Source organism: Camellia sinensis, chromosome 1 (genome assembly GCF_055761805.1).
Source record: "Camellia sinensis isolate YWXY chromosome 1, ASM5576180v1, whole genome shotgun sequence".
Taxonomy (NCBI): domain Eukaryota; kingdom Viridiplantae; phylum Streptophyta; class Magnoliopsida; order Ericales; family Theaceae; genus Camellia; species Camellia sinensis.
Genome location: NC_138961.1, coordinates 19,152,754 through 19,165,238, shown reverse-complemented (window position 1 = coordinate 19,165,238; position 12,485 = coordinate 19,152,754).

Here is a 12,485-nt window from a genome sequence, read left to right as displayed (position 1 = left end):
TTTTTTACTGGTATGATATACTGAACAAATCTTAAAATATGAACAGTTCAAACTATTAAAATTTGGGATAAAAGTGAACTCAGGCTTGGTTTGGGAAGTGGGTTGGCTTTTTGGCTTTTTGGCTTTTTTGGCTATTTTAGCCTGGGCTAAAAAGCTTGGTTTGGGAAGGGCTTTTTGGCTTTTTGACTTTTTTGACTTTTTTTGTGAGAGAAGAATGTAATGATTATGTGTTGGATGTGATGTTTTGTTTGTTATGGCTAAAATAGCCTATTTTGTTTTTTGTGGCTAAAATAGCCAAAAAAACCTGAAAACTAACTTGCCAAACAGAGGCTCAATGGGCTTGTAAGTAGGAAATATAAGAAAGAAATGCAAGGAGGGATCCTGATTCATGCATTGAGAGGGACTAGTGTAAGGTTTTCTTTCTAAGTTGGTTGGTGGATGATTATATTTTTATTTTTGTACTTCACTAGTGTAAGAAAGACATGGACAAGTTTGGGAAGTATTTATTTTAGTCAAACAATCAATTTTTCTTTCTATTTTTTTTATTAGTTTTTTTATAAAAAATAAAAAAAATAATTCACTTTATTTGGTTTGAGTTTTCTAAAAATACTTTTAAGAAAATTCTACTTTCTTGTTTTTCGTATTTTTTGTTTTTGCTAAATTTTTTTAATATTTTAAGTAATTTTTTTAATTTTTAGACATACTTAACATAAATACACTTAAAAAGAATAATTTTTGTGAAAAAATCTTTAAAAAAATTGCTAAATACCAAAAATACAAAAAAATATAAAAATTCAGTACATTTTTTATATTTTTGTGTATTTATTAATTTTTAAAATATTTTTTTACAAATATTTTACTTTTTAGATACATCTAAATAAGATGCATCCATAAAAGCAAAAAAAAAATGTTTAAAATTTTTTAAATATTTACTAAAAACAAAAAAATAATAAAAAAAACAAAAAATTCAATTTTTAAAAAATTTAATTCAAAAAATTCAAACCAAATTTTCAAAATAATTTTATGAAAGATGCGTTGATATCACCTGTTTGCTTTACCAAGAAAATGTTGATCATCTGCTAGCATTTTCTTGTCAAAGTTCAAACACAACAAGAAAGCAGATGCGACATGTACATTCTCAAATTTGCAACCACTTGTCTTGTCTGTCTCCGCTCAGAAAAATTATGTGATGTATTGAAGCAAATTCACATATAGTGAAATTTAATATTTAAATTATTTATTAAAAAAATTAAATTAATTCAAAAATTGTATGCACTTGAATTTATTATATTTGTCTAACCAAATTAGATGACTTTTAGTCACAAAATTATACTTATCATTCATTAAAAAAAAATAGATATAATTAAATCATATAATTATGATTATCTAATAATTTTAATTTTTTATAAATGATTTATATACATTTTTCTCACCCAATTGATATTATAACCAAATAATAACAATGCAAATTGTGGGGATATATTTTCTGAATACCAACACGTGGCATGGTGACGCCGACGTGTCAGCCGAGGTACCACGTATCGTGGTAGTTAGGCCGAGATGATCTCGGAGCTACCGAGGTTATCTCCGAAGATATCGGAATCCGAGATAAGCGAATAAGGGACAAGAGTCCTAAGACGAAGAGGGGACTTAACCAAGATAAGGATAAAGCTCTTAGGGAGTTTTATCTTTATCTCTTAAGGAGTCCAAAGTAAGCACTGAATTGGAATTCATAGAAGTCATACTCTAGTAGGACTTGGATTGAATATATTATAAAAGAGAGGCACCCCCGTGGGTCTAAGGTATGCAATTTATGTTTTGAGTATTAAGTTTAGCACTTGATTATCTTTGAGAGATATACTGACTTGATCGTCGGAGTGCCCCCGGGTGGAAAAACCACCGCCGGAGCCTTTTCTTTCTGTTACAGGTTGCTGAAGCCATCTATTCTGCCTGTGCTCTCCAGTTGATCACTAAGTAGGCAGTGTGGTCTGATTTTCACCCACACAATTTGGCGCCGTCTGTGGGAACGAAGGAAGAATAGATGGCCAGTAACGGACAGCAGGAAAAAATTGGGGATGATGCTCCTGCCGGGAGTGGCAGACCAATTGACCTTGACATTGAAGGAGACAACCACAATACAGAAGCCCGTGACCAGGGTCACAGAGAGAAAGACGTCATCCAGGAGGGCGACACGTCAAAAAGGACAGACCAAGGAAAGTAGTACAATGAAGATAACCTCCAAGTATGGAGGGACAGGTGCCTACGGAGGGATGAGGAGGTGAAAGAATTGGCGAACAAATTGGCAGACCTTCAGTCAGTCGTCAACTTCATGATGTAGAATAATGTTATGCAGCCACCATACCCGCTGCAAGATACGTCGATGCCAGCAACCAACACCCAGAAGGGCGGAAGAAAAACAATCCTCGAGGTCCCTCAGCATACTAGGAGCGGAAGGCATTCTCACCGGCCTTCCAGGGAAGTCGGACGAGAAGAGCCGAGGCAAGAAGAGTCCCGAAGGACGCACCACATGAAGAATCCAGAGCCCAAAGAACATCGGCATGTTCAGGGGCAAGCACTCTGCTTTGACACAACCCATGGAGAAAGATCCAAACGGGCCCACCACGAGGCCGAAAGCAGTGTACCAAAAAGACTAAAGTCCAAAGACAGCCGAGCTCCAGGGAGGAGCAAAGAAGACCTGAGGGACTACCTCAAAAGGAGGCAACAGAATGTTGAAGCCGAGGTAAACTCCCCAGTAAAGCCGAAGACAGCCTTCTCGGTGGAACTGGACAAATTCGAACCACCAAAGAGATTCAGTATGCCGAGGTTTCAAATTTATGATGGTAAGTCAGATCCAAACTTTCATGTTGGACTATACCTGAATTCAATTGCGTTATATAGTGGGAACGAGCCGTTGCTCTGCAAAGTATTCCCCTCATCCTTTGGGAAAATTGCATCTGATTGGTTCCATAAATTACCAAAGGGAAGCGTAAAGACATGGGAAGGCCTGGCCGAGATGTTTGTGGCCAGGTTCGTGACCAACAAGCTGCAACCCCTGAGGGTTGATGCTTTGATGGCTCTAAGAATCACCAAGGAAGAAGGCCTTAGGGCCTATGCAAAGAGGTACTACGAGGTGTTCAACCGAATACCCGAATGCAACCAAGAGGTAGCGGTCGTGTCTTTCAAGAACGGCCTAAAAGATGACTGCCCACTACGGAAGTCTTTGGCAAAAACATTGCCAAAAAGCATGGAAGAACTCATGGCAAGAATTGAGAAGTACGCCAGAGCCGAAGAAGATACATCGGGAAACAAAGAGGTAAAGCAAGAAAAGGGAAACGGCTCGACGAAGCGAGGCCGAGGCAACAATGGGCCGACCAAACAAGAAACAGAATTGAGAAGTAAATAGGCGGTAACGACGGTATTCCGAATCCCAATCCATAAAGTCCTAGATCAAATTCGAAACCAACCTTATTTCAGGGCTCCGGCAAGAACACCAGGGGAATTCATGAGAAAGAACGTTGGTAGACGATGTGCCCACCACAATGAAGAAGGGCACCCAACTCAAGGTTGCAGAGCCTTGAAAGCACACTTAGAGGACCTGGTGAGACAAGGCCTTCTGAGGGACCTGGTCGATGAAGCCAGGACAAGGGAAGAACAGGCAAGGTTGCCTCAAGCACCAGCAGCGCCGCCTCCCCCAGCACAGCTACCACAAGCAGGAGGACCGAGGGTGGTTAATGTGATCCACTCAAGGGTCAATGAAAACGAAGTCAGAGGGGAGACCCAGAGGGTAAGACATTTACAACATGTCTACCAAGTCGGGGAAAAGAGACATCGGCCAGAAGAATGCCAAGGGCCGATGATAACCTTTACTGAAGCCGACCTGGAATTGGTCCAACATCCGCATAATGATGCCTTGGTAGTATCCCTCCAGGTTGGGGAGTGCCAAGTGAAACGCATCCTAATAGATCAAGGCAGCTCTTGTGACATCATGTATGTCAGATGTTACAAGGAGCTGGGCCTTCACCCTGATGACTTAGAACAATCCAGCGGCCCGATGGTCGGCTTTAATGGAATGCCGACATGGCCACTGGGCGCAACAAGCTTGGAAGTACAAGCCGGCACTAAGAAGATCAAGACAGAATTTCTGGTAATTGACACGCTCTCACCATACAACATCATCTTGGGAAGGCCGTGGTTGCATGCAATGGGGGCAGTTCCCTCAACGTTGCATCAACTACTACGGTTCCCAACAGAGCATGGGATTGAAGAAGTTAGAGAAGATCAACTGCAAGCAAAAAATTGCTCCATGACAGCAATGAAGTCCACCTGTAGTATACGGGAGCCAAGGAAAGCAGAAGTTGAAGATGAGGACATGGAGGTCCTAGAAGACGTCGGGAAAGAACCAGCCGAAAAGAGCGAAGAGGCACTAAAAAAAGTTTTCATCCAAGAGGGCGACGAAGAGCGCTTCTTTCTTCTCGGCTCAGGCTTAGCTAGAGAAGAAGAAAGAGAACTGGAAGATTTTTTTAGGGCAAACATAGAGGTGTTCGCCTGGACACCTTACGAAATGCCTAGCATTGACCCCGAGGTCACTTGCCACAGACTGAATGTCGACAGGTCGGCAAAACCTGTGATTCAACGAGCCAGAAGACCGACGTTGATGCACGTCGAAGCTGTAGAAGAAGAGATAGACAGACTCCTGGAGGCCAGGGCCATCCGAGAAGTTCAGTACCCAACATGGCTGTCCAACACAGTAGTAGTAAAAAAGAAGAATGACAAATGGAGGGTTTGTGTAGACTTTACCAGCCTCAACAAAGCCTGCCCCAAAGACAGCTTTCCTCTGCCCAAGATCGACCAACTGGTAGATGCTACTTCAGGACATGAAAGGATGAGTTTTCTAGATGCATACAGAAGGTACCACCAGATTGCCATGTACCCTCCAGACGAGGAGAAGACCGCGTTCATCACCCCTAAAGGCCTGTACTGTTACAAGGTAATGCCTTTTGGGTTGAAAAACGCAGGAGCAACCTATCAGAGGTTAGTGACAAAGATGTTTAAGCACCTGATTGGCAAAATAGTAGAAGTCTACATCGACGACATGGTCGTGAAGACCAAGGAATCAAAGGGTCATCTTGCCGACCTAAAAGAGGTCTTCAACATACTCAAAAGATATCAGCTCCGACTCAACGCCTCGAAGTGTGCCTTTGGAGTTGGATTAGGTAAATTTTTGGGGTATCTGGTAACAAGAAAGGGCATTGAGGCCAGCCCAGACCAAATCAAGGCCATCCTGGAACTACAGAGCCCGACATCGGCAACGCAAGTTCAAATGCTTACTGGAAGGGCCGCAGCCCTAAACAGATTCATCAGCAGAAGCTCAGATAAGTGCAGACCCTTCTTCAACCTGGTGAAAAAAGCCACAGACTTCCTATGGACAGAAGAATGTGAAGCCGCCTTAACCGACCTAAACAAGTACTTGACCACAACTCCGGTTCTTTCCAACCCAGTACCAGGGGAGGAACTGTTTTTGTACTTAGCAGTCTCAGAACACGCAATCAGTACAGTGCTAATCCGAGAGGAAAAAGGGGAGCAAAAGGCTGTTTATTATGTAAGTAAAACTTTGGCCGACGCAGAAACAAGATACCTACCACTGGAAAAATTAATGCTGGCCTTAGTAATGGCTTCAAAGAAGTTGAACCATTACTTTCAGGCACACAAGATTGTGGTCCTAACAGAGCACCCACTGAAATTCTTGTTGCAACAAGGAGACTTAACAGGAAGGATAGTAAGATGGGCTGTAACCCTGGGCCAGTTTGACCTGGAGTTCAGGCCGAGAACAGCAATAAAGGGTCAAGTTTTGGCCGACTTCGTCGCAGAACTCACACCTGAAACCATCGCACATCGGGCTCCGTCGAGCCAAGATGAGCATTGTCCCAACAAGCAAAAAGAATCCCAACCAAAGACAAAAAAGCAAGAGAAAGAGAAGCTCAGACCCTGCAGCATCTACATCGGCGATTCATTTAGACTATTCGTCGATGGAAGTTCAAACCGCCAGGGAGCAGGGGCAGGAATACTGCTGATATCTCCAGATGGAGAAATAGTAGAACAGTCCATCCGTTTGGGGTTCAAAGCCTCAAACAATGAGGCAAAATATGAAGCATTAATTGCAGGGCTAAAGCTGGCAGCAGCAGCAGAAACAGATGAGGTAATTGTTTTTTGTGATTCACAACTCATTGTTAACCAGTCAACAGGAGAATTTGCAGCCAGGGATGAAAGAATGTCGGCATATGCAAAGGAAGTCATCAGATTGGCAGCCCTATTTCAGAACTGCAGATTACTCCAAGTTAGCCGAGATGACAACACCCACGCCGACGCATTGGCTAACCTAGCCAGTTCAATTCAAACTGGAAAAACAAGGACAATGATGATCGACTACATGTCGGCCCCGAGAATAGATAAACAGAGCACCGAACAAGAAACAATGTGTGTGGACTTGGGACCAAGCTGGATGGATGCAATCATTGCATTCCTAAAAGAGGGGAAGCTGCCAGAAGACCATAAGGAAGCACATAAAATTAGACTGAAGTCGGCCAGATTCAGTCTAATAGCAGAAGGCCATCTCTACAGGAGGTCCTTCACTGGGCCGCTTTTAAGGTGCGTACACCCTTTGCAGGTTGAAGATTTTCTTTACGAAATTCATGAAGGAATTTGTGGAAGCCATGCTGGGGGCAGATCATTAGCCCACAAGGTCATTACCCAGGGGTATTGGTGGCCCTACATGCAAAAGGATGCCGAAGCCTATATGAAGAAGTGCGAACAGTGCCAAAGGTTTGCACCTTTGATACATCAGCCAGCTGCTGACCTGAACCCAGTATCCAGCCCTTGGCCGTTTGCCCAATGGGTCATGGATCTGGTTGGACAACTTCCCCAGGCAACTGGGCAGAGAAAATACTTGCTGGTAGCAACAGACTACTTTACAAAATGGATAGAGGCAGAACCTCTTGCCAAAATCCGAGATGTGGACGTCAAGAATTTTATATGGAGAAACATTATCACCAGATTTGGGATTCCAAGAGCAATAGTTGCCGACAACAGAACACAGTTTGACAGCAAACTCATCAAGAACTTTTGTGCAAAATTCAAAATCAAGAATTATTTCTCAACACTTTTCCTCAAAGCAATGGGCAAGCAGAGGCATCCAACAAAGTAATTCTGGATGGAATAAAGAAGAGGCTGCAGGCAGCAAAAGGAAAGTGGGTAGATTAGTTGCCCAACGTACTTTGGGCATATCGGACTACGCTGAGAAGATCAACAGGAGAATCCCCCTTTGCCATGACTTATGGCACAGAAGCAGTCATCCCATTGGAGATCGGCATCCCAGGGATCAGAACCCAGGGAGTAGAGAATGACACCAATGACGTACTCTTAGCCCGAGATCTGGATTTGTTGGAAGAACGAAGAGAGAAAGCTGCAATTCAGCTTGCAATATACCAGCAACAGCTTGCCAAAGCTTACAACAAGAAGGTCAATCCAAGAGATTTTCAAGTCGGCAACCTAATCCTGAGAAAAGTCGTCGGGAACAAGAAGGATCCCAGGGAAGGCAAGCTTGGCCCAAACTGGGAAGGACCCTACAGAATTACTTTAGTATTAGGCAATGGAGCTTATCGGCTTGAGGATAATGAAGGCAAAGCATTGCCCAGACCTTGGAATACTTGTAATTTAAAATTTTTCTATCATTAGATGTGCATCATTTTTTGGCCGATATCATCAATAAAGTCTTTTCAGAATTCTTTCAACACATATGATTGATAAAGTTATGCATTGATGTTTATTGAAGACATAATTAATGTGAACCCAAGTCAAACTCAGGTTCACATTGGGGGCAAAGAAAAGGCAGAGATTATTCCTTAATTCACTTGTTAAAATTTGTAACAATTTACAAGTTGGAATTAAACTGATTCATTATCTTCGCTTGTTGAAATTTGTAGCAATTTACAAGTTGAAGTTAAGCCGAGATTATTCCTTAATTCACTTGTTGAAATTTGTAGCAATTTACAAGTTGGAATTAAACTGATTCCTTATCTTCGCTTGTTGAAATTTGTAGCAATTTACAAGTTGAAATTAAGCCGAAATTATTCCTTAATTCACTTGTTAAAATTTGTAGCAATTTACAAGTTGGAATTAAACTGATTCCTTATCTTCGCTTGTTGAAATTTGTAGCAATTTACAAGTTGAAGTTAAGCCGAGATTATTCCTTAATTCACTTGTTGAAATTTGTAGCAATTTACAAGTTGGAATTAAGCTGATTCCTTATCTTCACTTGTTGAAATTTGTAGCAATTTACAAGTTGAAGTTAAGCCGAGATTATTTCCTTAATTCACTTGTTGAAATTTGTAGCAATTTACAAGTTGGAATTAAGCTAATTCCTTATCTTCACCTGTTGAAATTTGTAGCAATTTACAAGTTGAAGTTAAGCCGAGGTTATTGCTTAAGTTCTCATAGCAATATATGGGTTGCTTAACCCTAAGGAAGATGCTTAACACTTGTTAAAATTTGTAACAATTTACAAGTTTATGATCACCTGCTGAGGTATACAGAAATTTACAGGTTGAAGTAAAGGCTAAGTATATTGTTTAAACACTTGTTGAAATTTGTAGCAATTTACAAGTAGGTTAGACTGAGATCACTGTTTAATACTTGTTGAAACTTGAGAAGAATCTTGCAAAGTTTACATTAAGTAGTATATGTTTTATATCTGTTAAAATTTATGAAAGGTTTGCAGGTCAGTATCTTGCCGAAATAAAAGTTTTGTAGTTATACCCGAGGTATGTAACCCCGAGAAGATTGCACAAAGGAAGCAAAATGAAAAAGCATGCAAAAATTTCTAAGTATAGAACTATGCAGAAGCAATCAACAGAACATCACAAGACTAAAAACATCCATAGAAAGAACAGTTACAGTTACATATTGAAAAAGCTACGCCGGTCATAAGAAGGAGTTTTGCATTGTCCAGAAATTAAAAGAGAGTACAAAGTACAAAGTGCAGAAAAAGAAGGAAAAAGTACAAAAGACATTTTAAATCAAGACTCTTCAGTATTAGCAGCTGCAGGGACTGGGACCTCGGACGATTCTGGTGGAACCTCCTCGGCAACCTTTTCTGCTTCAATCTCAGCATCAATCTCAGCCAGCGTATTGTCCAGATTTCTTTCAGCCAAAAGAAGGTCGGACGATAGTTGCCCGATGGCAATTTCCTTGGGTGCCTCCCCAACCTCATCACCCTCCTCATCCAAGGTTAAATCCATGACTTGCTCAGCAGAAGGAGGGGACTTGGCTTCAGCAGCATCCTTGGGTTTCCTCACCAAGGCCTCATCATCATTTTTCCCTTCATCCTCATCCTCGGCATCAGCCTCAGTCTCTGATTCGTCTTTAACCTGACTTGGAGGAGGAAATGGTAAAGGAATGGCATTGGCATTACGAAAGGGCGAGTCAACAGGGAGATCAAGTTTTTTTATCAGGGGCATCCAACCAAGGAAAAATCCCCTGTTGAATGCCTGCCTGACTTGAAGTTTATAATCCTCTGTGACGTTGGCCATACCCTGGGCATAGGCCTTTTCATCAGCCTCTTTGACTTCGGCCTCCTTGGTGGCCAAAGCCTGCTGGAGCTCCTTCTCAGCCTGGGCCTTTTTCACTTCGGCCGCCTTCTTCTCAGCTTCAGCTACTTTTCGGATAGCCTCAGCAGACTCCACTTTCTCTTCAGCCATCTGCTGGGCCTTAGTCGCAGCCTCGGCCTAGTCCTCCAGTTTTCTCATCTTTGATTCAAGAGATTTGATCTCCTTCTTCATGGAAGATGCTTCCCTCTTCATATCAACCAATCTTTGCCGATTTTCAAAAGATTGCATCGAAAATGAATGGGCGTGCTGAATGGCCTGAAGAAAAACAGAAGTGTTAGAAAATATTCTCAGTAAGAAACAGAAGGAAAAATCACAAGTGCAAACAGGAACACTTACTTGAACGGAGTGTTGGAGCATGAGAGCGTAATTCTCATACTCACTGAGCTCAGCATTTCGTTCCAAATCCTTCGGAAGGAGAAGAGCAGTACTGAGGGCGACACCAACGTTAATATCGTCGGCACTTTCACTGGCCATAATAGGCCTATCCTCCAGAGTTAGTTCAGGGGCCCATGGAACGTCGGGCTTCTTGGACGCCGAGGTCGTCGCAGACGATGACCTCGGCTTTTTTGATTGTGTAGACCCCGAAGGTTGGGCCTCAGCAGACCTCTTGGTGGAAGCAGAGGTTGATTTTTTGCTTGCTGCCAGCTGAGAAATAGGCAAAGCATCCTCAACCTTGGTGTCAGTAGCCTTGGCCTTGGGCTGAGCCTTTTTTACTCTCTTCGGCTTTGGTGGGGGCATCGCATGCGTTGGTACAGCATCAGCGTCGGTTGGAAGGTCGGCAAGAAGATCTTGAACGACAGGCCTTGGACGAACCATCTCGGCAGTCTTTACAAGTCTTCGTCGACGTTTACGTTCTGGAATTGGTATTAAGTAGGGGGCCGAAGTGGATGGAAGATCGGTTGGATTAGAGGTGGATCCTTGATCTGTTCGGGATGAAGACGCTGTTACAGTTGTGGCAGTAGGTGGAGAAAGACTCTTTTTTTTCCTTTTTGGGACGTCGGGTAAAGTGGATTTATATGTCGGAATGAAGTTCAGCAACAGGGGAGCCTTGCGCTTGTGGATAGGAAGACCAAGAAGCTTCTTTAAGTCTTTTCCAGGGAAGAAGGATTGACGGAAGTTCTTTGGTGGTTGATGAAGATCTGCAGGACAAGCAAACAGACTTTAGAAACAGACAAAATTGTAAAGACTTAAATAAAAACAACTAAGTGTTGGCACTGGGCTCTTACCCTTGCCCTCTTTAACTGATCGAGGAAGAGGGTAGAGATGGACATCTTCGTCTGGGCCAAATTCCCAATTTCCCGAAGCGATAACAAAGTCATCCCCAGCCCCCTTGTTGGAGTCTGGGAGGTCGGCTACAATTTTGAACTCGGTAGACCTCGGCTTAAGGTAATAAACAAAGCCCCTTTCCTTCAGGTTAAGGGGGCACATTGTATAACAGTACTGAAGGTCGGCCAGGGTGATCCTAAGATTCTCCTGCCTAGCTAAAGCTATAATACCGTTAATCACCCTATAGGAGTTAATGGTAAGTTGCATGGGGTTCGGCTTGTAGAAATAAAGAACTTCACGAAACAGGGGATTAAGTGGAAGCCGAAGTCCATATTCAGTGAAAGCTACTATAGGAAAGGGCATCGTATGATCTGTGGGCATAATGAAATCATCATCCCCAGCCAGTCTGAGCTGAACATCGGATGGGATGGAAAACTCCTGCCGAAAGTATTCGAGTTTTGTTGGGGTATTTACCCTATGCCTCCACATACCCATTACGTCGGCCTAAACAAAGAGGAATGTGTTTTAGAAGATGGGCGTTTTAGAAGGATTGCAAAAACCTCGACAAAGGCCTAGGAAAGGACTGATAAGGCTTGTTTTAGTTTTCCCTAAAACTTAAAGGTTCTACACACAAATCCCAAGCCTAAGAACTATAAAGATCAAGATCGACGGCACAGATCTGGGACAGATACGAAAAACAGAAAACGATGACGCTTCAGAATCAAAGAACAGAGGTATGGTTCTCAGAAACGAAAGAAATACAGAAATGAAAAAATCAAGAACAATGGCAAGAAAAGTGGTGAAATAGTGCAAGTGTTCAAGATGTAGCCACGATTCAAGATACAAACAAATCCAAGGCTTTGAACAAAAGCAATAATGACAACAGGCAGACGAAAGCACATAAAGAGAACTAAGAGTGAAAGAAACAGAATCTTACCAGAACAAATGAAGCCGGGGCAATATTCGCCGAGATCAGATATCGGTTGTGGCAGCAAAGAAAGCTTCGCAAGAATGGAAGATTAAAGACAGTTTCAGAAGAGAGATTGAAGCAATGGTAGATTCGAAGAAAAAAGAGCTTTCGGAGAGAGAAAGAGCAAGAAATCAGAATGAAAAAGTGAAAAAAGAAAGAGGCAAAGAAAAGTTTTGTCAAAACTTTGAAACGGCGGCAAAAATAGGGCATTTATTACGCCTGGAGCACCGGATACGTCAGACGGCGCAGACGGATGAAAAGACAGCCTTAAGGCGCGTCGCAGGAACGGACCAATAAAAATAAAACGCGTAACAGGAACGGTTAAATATGCATGACAGCTCATGCGCGTGGGAGAGTATGTTCGAAACCTTGTTCTCCGAAGAGGACACATCGGCTGGAAGTGGATTATCTCGGCTAAACAGTTTTTGAGCCATTACTCAGAAAAGAAATGTCAAAATATCGATATAGGTTCTATCACCTCAGAATACCGAGGTAATAGAACCTAGGGGGCAGTTGTGGGGATATATTTTCTGAATACCAACACGTGGCATGGTGACGCCGACGTGTCAGCCGAGGTGCCACGTGTC